Source organism: Crotalus tigris, unplaced genomic scaffold, assembly GCF_016545835.1.
Source record: "Crotalus tigris isolate CLP2741 ecotype Arizona unplaced genomic scaffold, ASM1654583v1 scf7180000017775.1145084777:2100578, whole genome shotgun sequence".
Taxonomy (NCBI): domain Eukaryota; kingdom Metazoa; phylum Chordata; class Lepidosauria; order Squamata; family Viperidae; genus Crotalus; species Crotalus tigris.
The window spans coordinates 392,420-411,911 of NW_024096626.1; positions in this window are offsets into that span (position 1 = coordinate 392,420).

Genomic DNA, 19,492 nt, shown 5'->3' on the forward strand with positions numbered 1-19,492 from the left:
AAGTGAATTCAGTTTCCCTATTGACTTTGTTTGTCAGAAGGTTGCAAAAGGTGATCACATGACCCCGTGACACTGCAATTATCAAAACTATGAGTCAGTTGCCAAATGTCTGAATTTTGATCACATGACCATGGGGATGATGCAATGATCTTAAGTATGAAAAACAATCATAAGTCATTTTTTTCAGTGCTGTTGTAACTTCGAACGGTCACTAAAAGAATTGTTGTAAGTTGAGGTCCAATTCAAGGTGTTTCTAAAGCTGCATAAAGCCTTAAAAAGTTTAGGCCTCAAGCTACTTACAGAACTGCTCATATTCTTACTAGTAAAAAGGCCACCATTTTTGGTCTTGCCACGTATAGGTTTGATATCAAGCATCAATTTATTTTTCCCATATTACAGATCCAGTTGCCACTGGAACTACAATTGTTTTCAGGAGAATTCAAAATATTTATTTTGCAATCTCTTAAGAGCACTACTTTAGCTTTTGTGTTTTATATCATTTACTATCCTTTTTTACTTATTTCTAATGGATCATAAGTGTTGTGACAAGGCCATTAAGGAAATGGGTAGCGTATAAGTTTCCATATAATATCTGGCTTTATATTTTCTTGGAACTCAGTAGAAAAGGCAATGGCAAAAGAAAGAGAAAGTACATTAAGTGAGCTGAGAAAGGACAAAATATACTGACATGTAGATCATGAGAGTTATATGAGCTATCCAGCAAGGAAGTAAGCTTGTGGAAAGTCATCAAGGATAAGAAATAAGAAAATGAAAGGTAGAAAATGTTAGGCAGAGGAAATGCAGAGAAAGTAGGCTCAGCATAATAAGAAAAAGGTTTGTTAGCTTATAGAGCCATTAAGCTTGGAAATGCTTCAAATATGCTTGCGTCTAGAGGTCAGGAAAGGAGCTGATAAGTCATTCCTGAAATAACAAAGTAATCAATTGATTTAAAACTTGGTCATTGTTAAAAATGCTGTTCATTATTTGCCTTAGTGCTTGCAAAACAGGATGGGTGATGTTGTGTCCTGAGCCTGGAAAGGCAGGCTCGGGACGTTGCAATGGTCCCGGGCAGGTGCAAACTGCCTGGGACCAGACTGGCTGGCGCCGGCGTTCACGCACATGCGCGAGGCACGCAGCGCGCCTAAATGTTGCCTTTTGGCCCAGGGATTGTCTTTAAGAGAGGCTGAGAGCTTTGTACTCCTCAGTGTTGTAACGGGGGCTACTGAAGACTAATAAAGAGTTCCTGAAACTACAGAATGCTTTGTGAAATCACTGCCATTAACCGAGGACTCAACAGGTGAGCTGATGGATATTTCAAACTGTTGTCTCAGAGGGGGAAGAGGAATATGAGATAAATATAAAAAAATATGAAAAAGAGAGTGTGAGATTACTTCAGGAATGTCATGGTTTCAGAGTTAGATGAGGAGAGAGAGCATAAAGCAGTGAGAACAGGAAATAATGTTTGTTTGTTTTTGGTTTAATGATCTGTCTAACATTTTCAGTTTCTAGTTTTCCCCTCTCCAGTGCAAATTATAATTTTTAAGTGATATAGATGCATAAAAAAGAAAGATGTAAAATCAATTCTGCAAGCAACTCCTAAAAAATAAGCCATTGTGAGATCAATGGGACTTCTTCTCAGGTAAGGGAGTATAGGTTTACAGTATAAATACAACATATCTAGGCACTTCAGAGCTCATCAAAATAAAAATAATGTTTTTGAGAATGTTAAGTCTTTTATGAACCTCTCTGTGGGGAGAGGTGGGAAATGTAAAGAAATGGAACTGATCTCAAGTAACCACTAAGATCTATGGATTAATTGGTGAATTTGTACCTCATGGACTCCTCGATGAACCTGTTTTAAGACTGCTTTGGAATTTGCACTTCAGTCAAATCCTCAATCAAATTGCTGCCTTGCTAAATATACTGCAATTGCCTTGTGTGTTGGTTTCTTGATGCAGAACAGATTATGTGCTCCCTTTCCTGCAAACTATCAGTCCCTTTTGCAAGTTTATTTTTCCCCCATGTATATTTTTGAAAATCACTAATCATGCAGAAATTTAGCTTTTCTAAGAAACAGGCAGAGAGAAGAGTCTGGCAAATTGGGAGGCAGAAAGTCTTATATATTCTTGGCATGAAGTGAATACCAAGAATCCTTTTATTTGGTAGTTTGTTGAAGAGCTCATCTATGAATTCTGGTTTTTTGAGCAATTATTGCTCAATATCAAACCCACTTTAATGCAGTACAATACCTGAATTTATAATAGTGATTAGGGCTGCAAGAATTATAACTATTTAATCATATAACTATTTAGATCATTTCAGTCTAGTCTCAAACTAGATTATACAAACCCAAATATATAAAAAACTGAAAGTGTTATTTTAGTGATAAATGACTCAATTATACATGTAAATATATTATCACATGTCAGAAATGTGCATGTTAGTTGCTACATTACCCAGTAACATGGTTGAAACTTCCTTTCTAGTTTTGCATTTGGTGGAATGGCTCCACTTTATGAGAAATGCAAAAATATTTATATTTGGAGCTATTAGTTTTAAATATAAATCATGAACTTCAAAAGGAAAGTTTCAAGTAATCCAGAAACAAAAGATATTGTCCGAGTGACAGCTACTGTGAAATTATTCAGATACATAGTGTACGACAACCAATAGACAGATTATTTTGGTACATTTGGATATATAGAAATAGTATTGAATGGACAGATTGATATGAATTGACAATAACCTTTATGCCCAGTAATTTCAGAATAAATGAAATGCAAATGCAGGGATGCATGACTCATGTCACAAACAAGTTTGCCAGGCTTAGTTAATAATAAATTCACTTTTAACCTATCAACATTTCTATTCTTACTTCCTGAAAATGTAGAGAATTCTGTTCTGATCACAGTTGATATGATTGTGAATAAGCACTCTTCTGGTAACAATAGTACTAATAATAGTAGGCTTTGACTTGGACCCCTACAGATTCCACACACCCACACACACATATTTGCCATTTTGTGTTTGGCCTTACGTTATTATTGCTTCTTTTAAAACCAATGAAATGAATGAATGCATGCATGCATGCCCAGGAATAAAGCTGAAGTGGAAAGCTAAGACTGAAGATGGGTGCATATATAATTATGGTGTTGCTGAAATCTAGTATTTCCTTCAATCTTTGTGAGGATATCATAGATGATCAGGACATACTTATAGATACCTTTGCCATTATTAGCACTGAATGGACCAAAATTTAGATATCTGGGATATTGGTAGGTGGGTAAGGTTACTTTTTAATCTAAAATATGTGTAGGTAGATGGCATAATAATAATAATAATAATAATAATAATAATAATAATAATAATAAACTCTCTTTCACATTGTGCTTCACTCTCTAGCTTCATGGAAACATTCATGTAATTTTCTTGATAATTTCACAAGAATTGCTGTTGTTTCCTTCTATTATTTTGTTGTAGCTGTTTACTTTCAAATCTAGTTTATACTCTAGAACACGGGTGTCAAACTCGCTGTGTCACATGACATGTCGCGATGTATCGTGACTTTTTTTGCATTGCCGGAGCTGGGGTGGGTGCAGCCTCCATATGATGCAATCGGCCCACAGGCCGGCAGTTTGACACCCCTGGTCTGGAAGAAATAGCAGATGATGAGTGTCTCTCTGCACTCTGGACATTCTTTTGTGGTTGCTATTTTTTTTTCTTTGTAATCTGGTGTTATTTTTATGGTAAGTTATTTCTCATATTATTTTTTTTAATTTTTAAAACTTAATCTATTGTAAATATTCAAAACAAAAATGATCATCGAGATGTAAATTTCTTAAGGAACAGAATAAATAGTGGCACCTAAAATTATAAGTATTTACTAAAGAAGAGTAACAATAATAAATAGCAATACTGGAAATTCCCAATATACTGAAATTTGGAAGACAAATTCATAGTATTAAAAAGTATAAATTATTAATAAAATGTACCCATTTTTAACCAATTTTCACACTGTAAGCATAGCAAGGCATTTAAAGCAGAAATACAGTGGAGACTTCCAGGAAATAAATAGTGAACTGAAGATGCCTCTGCTAAAAGTAGAGCTGATGACTGCATCAAAATGAAGAGTTGGTGAGTAGACAAGCCTTTTGCGATCCCTTTCACCACAAGCAGAGGACTTGAGATTGCTGAAAGTGCTCCAGACAGTTGCTCCTTGTAAGAAGATCACAAGAGAGTAACCTCTAGCAAGTTTAGAACTCTGGGAGACAAGGGAACACCATCTTTGCTCAAACCATGATTGGTACCTTTATAGACCCAGAGTTCACGTACTTCCTTTTCTAATCACTTTTGATAATTGCCTGTTAACTGTTTTTCAGCTATTAGGAATCTTTGGACACACAAAACTAAAAATGCCAGGTGTGTTTTCCTCAATCTGACTGGCTGGAGTGACTGGCTCTCCCTCTCGAATGTGATTTCTGGAGCTCTGGAGACCGCATTTGAGAAGAACAGCTGCCAATCTGCCCCTTGGCCTTCCTATACTGTGGCACCTGCTTAAATACAACCTGTGTAAATGAAGTTTAATAAAAAGGAAACAACCGGCATATAACAAAATACAGTACATAACTACAACTGAAGATTTAAAGCCTTTTTCACTACCAGAGAGAATAAGATCAGAGTTCTAGTCCCAAAGGAAAAGCAGCATTCTAGTAGCTGTCTAGTAGTCAAGAGGAAGGAAGCCATCTGGATATCCCCAATAGTACCTGTCAAGTTTCCATTTAGATGTCGGAAGGCATGACAGAAAAAGAACCTGATGGGGCTCTTTCATATAAATGGTATACTGTCCCCAAATCACTTTTTGGAATCTTAATCTAGAGAGTTCCAGATTTCAGATCTCAAATATTTTAATTTGTTTTTAATTTGCCAGAAGAGCAATACAGTTATGGGATTCAATAGATGAGATGCCCCTTAGGAAGGGAGGTAGCACTGCTATTTATACCAAGCCAGAACCCAGAGAAGGGACGTTTAAGACTTCCAACTTTTCACTCCATGGTCTCAGCTAGGCAACAACAGAAGATACTTAGATTTTTGGATTCTGCTTACTCATCTATCCCTTCTTATTATTATATAGCAAGATAAAAATCAAGCATTTGTCTAATTGGCACAACTTTTAACAGTACCCAATACAACTCAAACTATTGTCATGACTAATGAAGTGCAACCAGTCATATATTGAGCATTGCAATTGCTGATTAGGATGACCAGTTCTGATTAGAGCTTTTGTTTATATAATGGGCAATATAATTTTATTGGCTGTGGTGATTGACGTGCATTTCATTTTCCAACAGAGATTAGTTGGCATTATGAATCCCAAGGCAAATTCTCTGTTAAAAAAATATGCACTTGTGTAATCCTTCATTAGAATTGATTTTGTTTTCAATAGTTGCAGTCAACTGTTCTCCACTGAAGCTTTTAAGTGACTCTTTGAACAAACAATATGAAGTTTTTTGAATGAATTTCTATGATTAGAATCCTGTGAGCATGCCACAAAAGAGCTTCAGTATTGGTGAATGATGTATTTGTGTAATTATATGAGGTGCAGCTCTTAGAAAGAGAACAGTAAAATGATGTATCGTTGAGAGGTCAGCCTGAAATTGCCAGATAAGCACTGTTTTGATGCCACTCACCACCAGTCACCTGACTTTTCATCCAACTTATTGGTTGCCAAAACAGGACAGCTTTTGCAGGGCAGTGGAGTTTTTAATTAGGGAGGGCAGGGAATTGGAGGGGGGGGTGCTAATTTAACACTGGTACAACTGAGGACAACTCATTGATAAATTGGGAAAGATGACACCTTCAGGGCAAAAACAAAAAAAGTTGGCCATGATTGTACTGTAGTTAGGGCAAGTATTGAAAGGACAGAGCAGTTATTGATCTTTGAGTTTTGGAAATTGGAGTCTAGTACAACTGGTTTGGATGAACAGATCATATCGCCTGTGTTGCCCTCCTGCAAGATTAAACTGATTGAGAAATGTAATATAATGTAATATTTTCCTGTGCCAGTGTTTCTCAGCACTGACAGCTTTAAAGTGATGGCTGGGGAATTCTGGGAGTTGAAGTCCACATATCTTAAAGCTGCCAAGATTTAGAAACCCTGTGTTATGCTATGTTTGCCCCTATTCCAATTTATTCCAATTCTTTCTTCAACCAGTTTTTATTCATGCCTACCAATGATAATGGCCATGCTATTTCCAGAATCAAAGGTAGCATATTTCAAATGCCCATTGCCAGAACTGACATGGTAAGTCTGGCATGGTCACATGATGTTTTACTTAGCAACAGAGTTAAATGAGGGGTACCTGTAATAGTGAGGAGGCAAACAAGTAGACAGAGAATACAGGTAGGAGAGCTTATAGAACAGACTGATTTCTTTGTCCGTGATCTCTCCTACCCCTCCTCCTTATTTCTGCAATGGAAAAAAAAAAAAATCCTGCAACCAAATATATGATAGACAAGCTTGCACTCTCCTCCTCCAAAAGCAGACTTCAGGAGTCTATTGCCAGCAGGAAAGGTGATCGGGGCAAGAAAATATCCAGACAGTTTTTGACTTGGCATACTTTGATTCACTAATATCCCAATCTCTCACATATGTGACAACAGGAAGTCAAAACATGTTGACAGCACTATGGACTTTTGAGAAGATCCATCTGCTTTTTATGAGCTTTCTGTTCTGTTCTTTGCTTCATTCCAGAGAATGTACAACCAGCTGTTTCATAATAAAAGATGTTAGTTTTTACTCCAACATCTCATAATAAAGGACACAGAGAAGAAAAATGACTCAGTGATTTTAGTCACTTTAGAGTGACTAAAATCAGTGTGATACCATCGTAGATGGTACACTCCACATTGTTCCTGTGTGGAAAGTTCAGGCATCAAGATGGGGTGGGGGTAGAGATCAGATCCTCTATGCAGATCGCAAACAAATGAACTGCAGTTTCCTGCTATGCACTGTACACCCTAAAGCTGGGTCAGACGTGAATCCATCGCATAACCTATGTGCCCATAGCGACTTGCCTATTGAATCCCTGAAATTCAGGAACTTTGTGTGAGCTTTTAAATTTAAATGCAAATACTATCTGGGGAGATAAAGATAGGAGTAGAGAAAGTTGTGGACTTCTGAAAGCTTTCCTACCTTTTGTTGTTGTTGTTGTTGTTGTTTTGACTATCTGTCCCATCAGCGTATGGCTCTTGACTGGGAAAGAAGGTTCTTCATCTTCCTGCATTAAAACTCCACAACAATTTTGGCAAGCTTTATTTTACTGCATGGAATCCCCCCTCCCCTTCAGTTGGATGGTTTAGTAAGGATCAGTCCATTGGCTCTTTTGCCTCTCCTTCATTGACATTCTGATTACTCTCTATATGCAGAAAACTGATTATTTTTTTATCTATCTATCTATCTATCTATCTATCTATCTATCTATCTATCTATCCATCATCTGTCAAATTTAGCTATTGCCTATCTCGCTCACAGAGTGCCACAAAATGATTGTACATATCAAAGAGTGTCCTTAAATTATGGAGGCCTTCCCCATGATTTAGAAGCTGAAGAAATAGAATTCTAAATCACAATGTAACCTTCAATGGTTCAAGAAGGTTCTCCACCGCAACAACATTTTACATGCTGAGTAGAATTATAATTATAGCATTGGGGATAAATTTAATGTGCTCTTTCCTGCTATTTCTCTTCTCTGCAAAAGAGGCATGCAGTTACAATGAGAAATCTGAGTTCTAGTTAAACAGAACTCAAGGAGTAAAATTAAGGTGACCAACTGTCCTCCTTTTGTAAGTTCTGTCCTCCCTCGAAAAGTGTCCTCCTACATGTCGTCCTTTTCGATATTTGAAGACTAATCTGCAGGGCTTTTTTTCCCTCATAGAACGCTCAGAATGGCGTTCCAGCACCTTTTTTTGATGTTTTTTTTTCAACTTTTGCATGAGCTGTGCTACTCCCCCTATTGGCTTTTGAAAGCCAATAGGAATTGCTGCTGAGTGTGCCAAAACACCCGGCCGGCAAACTTTGCACATGCAAGTTGTCTGCAGCGAAGGCGAATTGGCAGGAACTTTGTATCCCTCCCTGCTACCCAACTACACCATCTCCTAGTTAGTCCTGAAGATACCTGGAGGAGACTAACTTCCATTTAGGGATGGAAAAATCAAAAAAGAGGAAATGCCATTTCAACGATAAATTGAATAAGGAATTTCCATTCATCACATCAAAGAAGGATAACATTGTTTTCTGCAATATTTGCAGCGGAGAATTTTATATTACAGTTGGGGGCAGAGCAGCTATTACGAAACACTTGACCACCAAGAAACATAAGCAATCATCAGATGCATCTGCTTCCAGTTGTAAAGTAACAGGTTTTTTTAAAACTTCAAAGTATTCTGAAAATGAAAAACAGCTGCAATGGAGGGAACATTTGCATTCCATACCATACCATAATTCACAATCAAAGTTTTCATAGTATGGATTGTACAACTAAATTGTTGAAAAAGTTTCACGATGCTAAATTTTCATGCTCCAGGACAAAATGCGAGGCTATTATTAAATCAGTTTTTAAAAATTACTGTGACAAAATACTTATAGAAGACTTGGAAACTGCAGCATTTGTAATGATTTTATCTGATGCAGCCAATCATAATGAAACTAAATTGTATCCAATACTAGTAAGATATTTTAATGTTACCAAGGGCATTCAAGTAAAAAATTTTAAATTTAGAATCCATTGAGGGCGAAACTGCTGAAATTTTGTCAAACTATCTATACAGAGTAATAAATGAAAACAATTTGAAATCCAAAGTTGTTGCACTAAGCTGATAATACAAACACAAATTTTGGTGGGTGAAGACGCAAAGGGGTGAATAATATGTATGTAAAATTACAAGATTTACTCCAAAAGAAAATACTAGGAATAGGTTGTAATGCACATATTTTGTCAAATGCAATTAACACAGCATCATGTGCCATGCCAATTGATGTAGAAGTAATAATAACTACAATTTATTTGTATTTTAGTTGTTTTACTGTTTATGTGGCTACTTTAAAACAATTTTGTGAAGAAGTGAATGTTCAATATAAAAAACTTTTAGGATATTCAAAAATTAGATGGCTTGCTCTAACCTCTGCTATAGAGCATGTTCTACAATTATTTGAGCCTCTCCGTTCATATTTTTTAAATTTAGACAAATGTCCTAAAATCCTGGAATCATTTTTCAATAATGAAATATCTGAGATATTAATGTATTTTGTACATAATCGAGCATGTATTTTTCACAAAACGATTCAAAAGATTGAAGGTGAACACATTTCAGCTACAGAAGTTAGTCTTATTTTGAATGACTTTATCCTTCAATATAAAACTCGATTTGAAGAAAAATTTCTTCTTTTAGTTATAAAAAGAAAATTGTCAGACTTAGAGAAATCTGGGCATAACGGAAAAGTTTATCAAAGAAGTGCAGAATTTTTACCAAACATGTTTTCAATATATCGAAGAATGGTCTGAAACAAACATCACAGGAAATAACATTTCCAATGGTGTTTTTGAATTCATTGCAAGTATATTGGACAAAAGTTGAATCTTGTGTTGAGTTTTTATCTAAAGAAATGCCAGACATTAAAATAGACGACAATTGTCTCTCTGAAGAAATTAGAAGACTGAATGTATTTTTAAATTCTGAAAAATTAATACAAAGGGAAAATAAACACGTTGAAATTGATAAAAGATGGGTAGAAATATTCAGCCATTTCAAAAATGAACATATTCCACGTGAAAATTTATTTATTCTTGTTCAATTTACGTTGTGCTGTCCTGGAACTAATGCAACAGTTGAAAGGGTTTTTTCAATTGCTAATGATTTTTGGAAAAGTGAGAAATTGAGATTGAATGTTGATACTCTAGCTGCAGCACTTGCCGTAAAATTCAATATGAAGGATATTTCTTGTTCAGATATTTCCAATATATTGTTAGAAGATGATACATTTACAAAAAATATTCATTCAGTGGAAAAGTACTCATTTAAATAATAATTAATAGGCATGTAAGCATAATTACAATATAAAATGTTATTGTTACAAATGTTTTTTATTATGCATTTATCATATTATAGTGTATTCTGTATTGTTGCAATGAATAAAATGTTTCTTTTATTTACGATGTTTTTTTCTTCAATTTATTTGTGTCTTCCTTTTCATTGTAAAAAAGTTGGTCACCTTAGTAAAATGGCAATGCAGGGTTTAGGTTTAACAGAGAAACAGTACATTCCCTTTTCCAATACATACACAGGGTGCATGGCAACTATCTACTATACATCAGTTCTTAATGGGAGATTTGTTATTATTGGCAGTCTTTTAATACCTTTGTGAGCATTGAAGACATGTTAGGAATGTGGAATAAGCCCAACAAATCTGATTATTAATAATCTCTAAGGAAATACTTAACAAAGGCTTCATTGAATTGTTTTTTCTCTTACAGTAATTGGTATTCCTGTTGCTTAGAAAAATATTGCTTCTTCATAACAAAAGGAAAACATTTCCGTGGTGAAAGACTCACACAAAATTGGTACTGTCCCCATTTGGTACTGCACTAGAATGATTCAGTTTAAAAATACAGAATCACTGAAAATAGATTCTAGGCAGGTGGCAAAGAAGTTTCCCCTGCACTTTTGGGCTAGAGCTGAGCTGAACCAACATAGCCTAGAAGCTAGCTTTAGCCTAGCCTTAGAGTTTCCCATTCCAGATAGAATTGCTCTGCTTTTAAACGATGACAAATATTTACAGCCAAGCAATTGGGTGCTTTCTTTTGCATTGATTAAGTATTTAGATCACATCTTGACAATACATGAGATTCTAATTATTTGTGCCTATTAGATTCTGATTTACAAGCTACCATTAATTCTTCTACATTATTATAATACATTTAATCAACTATTCATTTCTGAGAGCATTTGTTTCAGTCAGTTTGCAACTCTTTGGGAGGGTTTCCAAATTTTCATAATTTTGAATTATTTATTTATTTATTTTCAAATATTTATATGCCGCCCAATCCCAAAGGACTCAGGGCGGCGTACAGAGTTAAAACAATCATAAAACAATAAAATAAAATAATACAGTCATACCGTGAGTCCGATCATATCCCGGCCCCCCGGGGACATCAGCCCCAGGCCTGCCGGAACAGGAGAGTTTTAACGGCTTTCTTAAAGGCTGGCAGGATGGGAGTAGTTCGAACCTCGGGGGGAAGTTGATTCCACCAGGTCGGAGCCACCACAGAAAAGGCCCTTCCCCGAGAGCCCGCCAGCCGACATTGTCTGGCCGACGGGACCTGAAGGAGGCCCAATCTATGGGACCTCACCGGTCTCTGGGAGCTGTGCGGCAGAATGTGGTCCTGTAAGTAACCTGGCCCTATGCCATGAAGGGCTTTAAAGGTGATAACCAACACCTTGAATTGCGTCCGGAGACCCACAGGAAGCCAGTGCAGCTTGAGGAGGATAGATGACATGTGGGCGTACCTTGGCGCGCCCACAATCGCTCTCGTGGCTGCATTCTGAACCAACTGCAGCCTCCGAACGCCCTTCAAGGGTAGCCCCATGTAGAGCGCGTTACAGTAATCCAGTCTTGAGGTGACAAGGGCATGAGTGACTGTGAGTAAAGCCTCACATGAATCCCATGTTTGCTACTATAATATTTCCTCCAGCTTTTCAAAGACCTTGGATAAATTGTGCTGACACTTCCAGTAAGCTTTCCAAGCAGTAGCGACTAAAAAATTGAGAAGAACAAAAAGTTATAACAGTGTTATTTTTATCACAATGTGCCATAATCTAATTTGTAAAACACTGCCAATGTTGTCAATCTTTAATGTCATAAATGAGTTCTCTTTCACCACACTGGATGGATAGAATTGACCTACTGTAATTGGCATCCTGGATCTTTCACTTTTACTGATTCCTTTTAATAACTATGAATCAACAAATGTGTTCATATGTATTATAAACGTATGTGTTATTAGTAAAACATGGAATTCAGAATGCATTTCCTAATAACAAATTCTAAAAAAAGAAACCAACCAACCAAAAACCATCCCAACATCTTGGGCTGGCTTTCTAGCTATTACTGCCAGAGAACAAAACATATCAAAAGGCATAGTTTGAAGCCTCTCAATATACATTTATTCATTATTTAGTTAACTTTTAGACTATTTTTCTGCTTTCAAAAGCACTTGGCAATAAGCAGAATATTTTAAATAAAAACAAAATGTAACATGTTATAAATACAATTTAAAATCAACAATAAAATATATACTGAAGTTATTGCAATTCAAAGTCAGGCTATATCTCTATACCTTCAAAACTTTCCAAACACTGAGAGAATTGGAGTCAAACACAATTCAGGTACATTCCATAACCTGGGACTAATGCAGAAGAAATGCCAGAAAGAAAAAGCTTCTAACAGTGAGGCCTCTTCAAGAAAGCTTCTCCTGCTGCTCTTAACAACTGGTCTTGTTTGTAATGGGTGAAAGGATCCTTTAAATAGTCTGAAGAACAATGATGAAGATGCACTGAAATTAGTATATCAGGAAGGCTTACTAACTACTGGAGAGACCAAACTGGCCTACAAGAAAGACCAAATGAAGAACAGAATAGAGGCATGGGAAGACAAAGCACTACATGGCCAATACATTAAAAAAATAGCTGGGAAAGCAGATAATAATAAAACCTGGCAATGGCTAAGAGCAGGAAAATTGAAGAAAGAGACCGAGGGACTAATTCTGGCTGCACAAGACCAAGCCTTAAGGACAAATGCATACAAAGTCAAAATTGAGAAGACAGCAACAGACAGTAAGTGCCGCCTATGCAAAGAAGCTGAAGAAACAGTGGACCACTTGGTAAGCTGTTGCAAGAAGATTGCACAAACTGATTACAAGCAGCGGCATGACAAAGTAGCAACAATGGTGCATTGGAAGATCTGCAAAAAATATCATTTGCCTGTAAGCAAAAACTGGTGGGATCATAAAATAGAGAAAGTCATAGAAAATGATAAAATTAAACTGCTCTGGGACTTCAGAATTCAAACAGACAAGCACCTGCAACATAACACCCCAGACTTAACAATTGTCGATAAGAAAGACAAAAAAGTCTGGATAGTGGATGTGGCAGTGCCTGGAGACAGCAGAATAGAAGAGAAAGAACTGGAGAAGATAACAAAATACAAAGACCTACAAATAGAAATAGAAAGACTGTGGCAAAAGCAAGCAAGGGTAGTACCAATAGTCATAGGCTCCTTGGGTGCAATCCCAAAACAACTGGAGCACCACTTGAACACCATTGGCATTGACAAATTCGCTATTAGTCAATTGCAAAAGGCAGCCTTATTAGGAACTGCTTCCATCCTGCGACGATATCTGTAATACCATCAAACATCCACATCTGCCTATCCCAGGTCCTGGGTAAGGACTCGATAGGTAGACAAAATGCCAAATCCAGTCTGAACATCTGGCTGACTGTGCGATGATCGATAATAATAATAATCCCCCAGTGAGGCACTACCTTGACGTGGTTGTGGGGCTTGTGTACTCTGAGGAAGATGAGAGCTATGCCAGAGGTTCAACCATACTGGACAGGTCTCATCAGAGGAGTCAGACAAAGAGTGTCTCTCCCATAAAAAATATGGTGAGACGTAAATTTCAGAATGCCATACCGGCTCGGACGTCGCCCGGGTTAACAAGGTCCGCGCTAGATATTGGAGTTCCTGGATATCTGGTGAAAAATGGGTTACAGGACTCAGGACTGTTGGCTGAGCAACCAGGGCCAGCAGCTGCAGAACTACTGGAAGAAAAGGTGTTTACCCGTCGCAGATACACAGTGATGGAAAACAAAGAAATAATGATCTGTTACTACAGATCAAGTCCAACAAGAAGAGGTTATCTAAAACGAATGCACCAGTTCTGGAAAGAACAACATCCAGAATCAGAAATAACAGAACAGAGACTAGCAGATCAACGCCGATTTATAATACGAAATAAAGTATTCACAGAAACAGAATTGGACGAACTGCAAAGGTTTACCCAGGGCAAAGAAATCAAAGCCTTACCAGAAGTAATTCAGAATGTAGAGGCAAACCAGGGGGAGTTGGCAGTGAAGGAATCCAGCAGAGATATACAACTGTTCTCATTTGGAAACCAGGCACCTCTTCCTCAGGAAGAACAAAACCCTCTAACTAAAGAAATAAAAGAATTGAAACAAAGAATAACTGAGCATCTAGAACAGCACAAAAACAACAGAATAAGGCTGCCTGCATTGAAGCTTGTTCCAAAGAAACAGCTAGCACAAGCATTAAAAGATGCAAATACTGCAATAGCAAGTATAAGCACCAATTCACTGCAAGAAACAAACCAACTAATGTACAGCACAGCTGCAGTTATAACTGAATACCTGGGATGCAAAATCAACAAAGAAGAAAAACAAACAAACAGTGCACCAGAAAAATGGAAGGTTAGACTAGAAAATAAGATCAGCAAGTTAAGATCACATGCAAGCAAGCTAGAACAGATGAAAGAAAAGAAGCTGAAGAACAAGAAGACCAAAGAATACCTAATCAAGAAATACCACTTAGAAACAAGGAAGATCAAGGAAGCACTGGAAATAATAAAGCAACAAATAACAGCTATAGCCAGGAAAATCAGTAGATATGAAGCTCGAATTGCAAACTATAGGCAGAACCTCCAATTTCAATCCAATCAGAAACGTTTCTACCAATCCATCAATGGAGAAACTGCAAGGAATCAGTCAGTACCCGACAAGGAAGAAACAGTGCAGTTCTGGAAGCAGATATGGGATAACCCAAAGAAATACAACAAGGATGCGGCTTGGTTAAAAGAGGTGGATGCAAATAAAACAGAAGTTGAAATGAAAGAACTAGTAATAACAACAAAAATGGTAGAAAAAAGAGCAAAGAAAATCAAAAATTGGTCAGCACCAGGTGAAGATGAACTGCATGGGTTTTGGTTGAAACATCTAACTGTTATACACCCACTCATTGCCAAACAGTTCAACAATATACTACAAGGAGGAGAAATTGAAAAGTGGCTAACAACTGGGAAAACCTACCTAATAATGAAAAATCCAGCAAAAGGGGCAACACCAGGTAACTACAGGCCAATTACCTGCTTACCAACAACTTTCAAATTACTAACTGGTGTGGTAGCTGATGCAGTACAACAGCATCTAGTTGAAAACAATCTCTTTCCACCTGAGCAGAAAGGAAACCGCCCCAATAGCAGAGGAACAAAAGATCAACTCCTAATAGACAAAATGATCTTGGAAAACTGCAAGAGAAGGAAGACCAACCTGAATGTGGCATGGATTGACTACAAAAAGGCATTTGACTCTCTGCCACATGACTGGATAATCAAGTGCCTAGAAATAACAGGAGTCAGTAGAAACATCAGAAAATTTGTGCAAAGATCGATGGCACAATGGAAGACACAGTTGCAGATCAATGGTGAGAGCTGGGAGAGGTTAATATCAAGAGAGGAATATTTCAAGGAGATTCATTATCACCATTACTATTTGTCATTGCACTGTTTCCTCTGTCAACAATACTGAATAACTCAGGACATGGCTATCAAACATCAAAAACATCTGCCAGACTATCCCACCTCCTTTACATGGATGATCTGAAGCTGTATGGAAAAACATCATCTGAAATAGAATCGCTGCTCAACACTGTCCGTATATATAGCCAAGATATTGTAATGGAGTTTGGCTTGGACAAATGTGCCACACTTGCTATCAAACAAGGAAAAATAGTGAAAACTGAAGGAATCAAGATGCCCCACGAAAATAACATTAAGAGTCTGGATGAGGAAGATTACTACAAATACTTGGGTATCCTTCAAGCTGACAACATCAAGCACACTGAAGTCAAGAAAAAGATTAGAGGTGAATACATCAAGAGAGTGAAGAAGATCTTAAAGTCCAAACTCAATGGAGGAAATACCATAAAGGCAATCAACACCTGGGCAATCCCAGTCATTAGGTACACAGCTGGAATAGTGGACTGGACTCAAGCAGAACTAAAAGCAATGGATAGGCAGACCAGAAAAATAATGACAATGAATCACGCCCTTCATCCACGCAGTGACATTGACAGACTTTATCTACCAAGGCAAATAGGTGGGCGTGGAATGCTACAAGTACATCAGATGGTTGAAGAAGAAAAAATGGCTTTGGAAGAATATCTGAAGAACAATGATGAAGATGCACTGAAATTAGTATATCAGGAAGGCTTACTGACTACTGGAGAGACCAAACTGGCCTACAAGAAAGACCAAATGAAGAACAGAATAGAGGCATGGGAAGACAAAGCACTACATGGCCAATACATGAAAAAAATAGCTGGGAAAGCAGATAATAACAAAACCTGGCAATGGCTAAGAGCAGGAAAATTGAAGAAAGAGACCGAGGGACTAATTCTGGCTGCACAAGACCAAGCCTTAAGGACAAATGCATACAAAGTCAAAATTGAGAAGACAGCAACAGACAGTAAGTGCCGCCTATGCAAAGAAGCTGAAGAAACAGTGGACCACCTGGTAAGCTGTTGCAAGAAGATTGCACAGACTGATTACAAGCAGCGGCATGACAAAGTAGCAACAATGGTGCATTGGAAGATCTGCAAAAAATATCATTTGCCTGTAAGCAAAAACTGGTGGGATCATAAAATAGAGAAAGTCATAGAAAATGATAAAATTAAACTGCTCTGGGACTTCAGAATTCAAACAGACAAGCACCTGCAACATAACACCCCAGACTTAACAATTGTCGATAAGAAAGACAAAAAAGTCTGGATAGTGGACGTGGCAGTGCCTGGAGACAGCAGAATAGAAGAGAAAGAACTGGAGAAGATAACAAAATACAAAGACCTACAAATAGAAATAGAAAGACTGTGGCAAAAGCAAGCAAGGGTAGTACCAATAGTGATAGGCTCCTTGGGTGCAATCCCAAAACAACTGGAGCACCACTTGAACACCATTGGCATTGACAAATTCGCTATTAGTCAATTGCAAAAGGCGGCCTTACTAGGAACTGCTTCCATCCTGCGACGATATCTGTAATACCATCAAACATCCACATCTGCCTATCCCAGGTCCTGGGTAAGGACTCGATAGGTAGACAAAATGCCAAATCCAGTCTGAACATCTGGCTGACTGTGCGATGATCCATAATAATAATAGCTTTATTGTCACTTTGAAAGTACACCAATTAGCATACATCAAAATGAAATTTCATATTTAGGATGATTTCAGTGTTCCGGGGTCATGTGATCACCTTTTGCAAATTTCTGACAAGCAAGTCAATGAAGAAGCCAATTCACTTAACAACCATGTTACTAACAACTGGCAGTAATTCACTTAACAACAGTGGCAAGAAAGGTTGCAAGATGGGACAAAACTCACTTAATAACTGTCTTGCTTAGCAGCAGAATTATGGGGCTCAATTGTGCCCATACGTCAAGGACTATCTGTATTTATAACTAAATAATATTTATTTGGTATTAATATTCCAACAGTTCAAGGCAACAAGTCTTCATAAGTCTTATAATACAGCTAACAACTATAAATGCACTAAAAAGAGATAATTCGCTGGAAAAAATCCACACGATACTATTTTCCAAATTTATGGCTAAGATTCCAGCATTGGAAGGGATGTGTTAGGGAAATTCTGGAGAATGGGAAAGCCACCAGATTCAGAACAAAAATTGATGTTTAATTTTTTATGAAAATCATGCAGTAATCAAGTATGAGTAAACTCCATAATGACCATCTCCACAATCTATTTATTTATTTTTATTTTATGCATTAAATTTTGAGTCTGCTCCATGCTACAATTGATCTTAAGGTTGGATAAATAAAAACAAATCAGTAAAGTTTATAAATGTTAAAGCTATCATAACAACAACCACAGCAAAGTATTAAATAACACAGATGCAACTTCAATAGAGTCTGGAAAAGTATGCTGTTATTGCTGAAACTTAACAAAACTTTGATGCCAGCTGTAACTGATCAGAAAGCAGCGTTCATAATCAGAGGTCCAGTACTGAAAACACCTCTCTCTAGTTGTCACAGAGCAAACTTCTGACAAATATAATGCTTTCAAGAAGGTACGTCTACTTGATCTAATTTCAAGCAATCCATCATATAGCCTTGTCCTCAAGCTGTGGTTTGCCCATATGTTTCTTACAGGCTTGAAGACATTTATTATGGGTAATTTACAGCTTTTCCTGATCTTAGAATAATAGGATTGGAAGGAACCTTGGAGGCCTTCTAGTCCAACCCCTGCCCATGGCTAGAGGTCCTATATTATTCCGGATAAAGTGTTGTCCAGTCTCTTTTTGAAAACTTCCAGTGACAAAGCACCCACAACTTCTAGAGGTAAGCTATTGCACTGATTAATTGTTCTCAGTGTCAGGAAATTTCTCCTTAATTCTAGGATCTCTCTTTAACGATCTCCCACTTGTTAATTTTTGTCCCAATGCTTCTTTGGAGCGTTAGAGTTAGAAACATTTTTGGGCAGTCATTCTCTTCCCAAGTGCTTGTTTTCTTGACTGTGGTGCCACAGGACTACATATCATCATTTCCTCATTGTGATACTAGGTGCAAAGTGATTTTGGTTTCTTGCTTCAAAAGATTTTGAATTGTGGCCCACCTAAAGTGAATCACTCTGGCATACTCTCAAAACAACTTTGGCTCAATCAGCCACTAACTAAATTAGATCCCCTTACTTATGCTAACTGAACCAAAAGTCACCATTCTGGAGAACATGGATTCTCAATCCAGCTTTGCCAAGAAATGTGTGGCTTCCATGAGTCTTTGGGCTAGTAAAAGGGTTGACATCACTAAGCCCCAATTGTCAAGTCAGTCTTCCATAGGTAGTCCAAGAATATGAAAAGACACTCATATTCCTTGCAAAACTTTATAATAAGAAGGATAGCGCACCTTGATCCACAAAAAATGTCTTATATGTACCCTGACGTGCAACCCAAATGTTGGAGATGTGGTTATAAGGAGGCTTCCTATTATCATATTTGGTGGTCATGCAGAGAGATAAAAGCATTTTGGATCAAAATATGGTGGAATATCCAGAGAATTTTTAGAAGGAGGTAAAATTTACTCCGCAATTATTTTTGTTAGGTATTGTTACAGATTGTGATACAAAGGAGGTTGTTTTGATGTTAAATTTGATTACAGCCGCTAGGCTGTTAGTAGGACAATATTGGAAGAAGGAATCTTTGCCTACATTGCAGGAATGGTTTCTTAAAGTAGCTTATCTGGCGGAAATGGCAAAGATTTCGGCTTTCTTAAAGCAACACACGCAAGAGAAGTTTCTTGCTGTTTGGGATAAATGGATAAAATTTATACAATTTAGATTGGGTATACAAAAATAT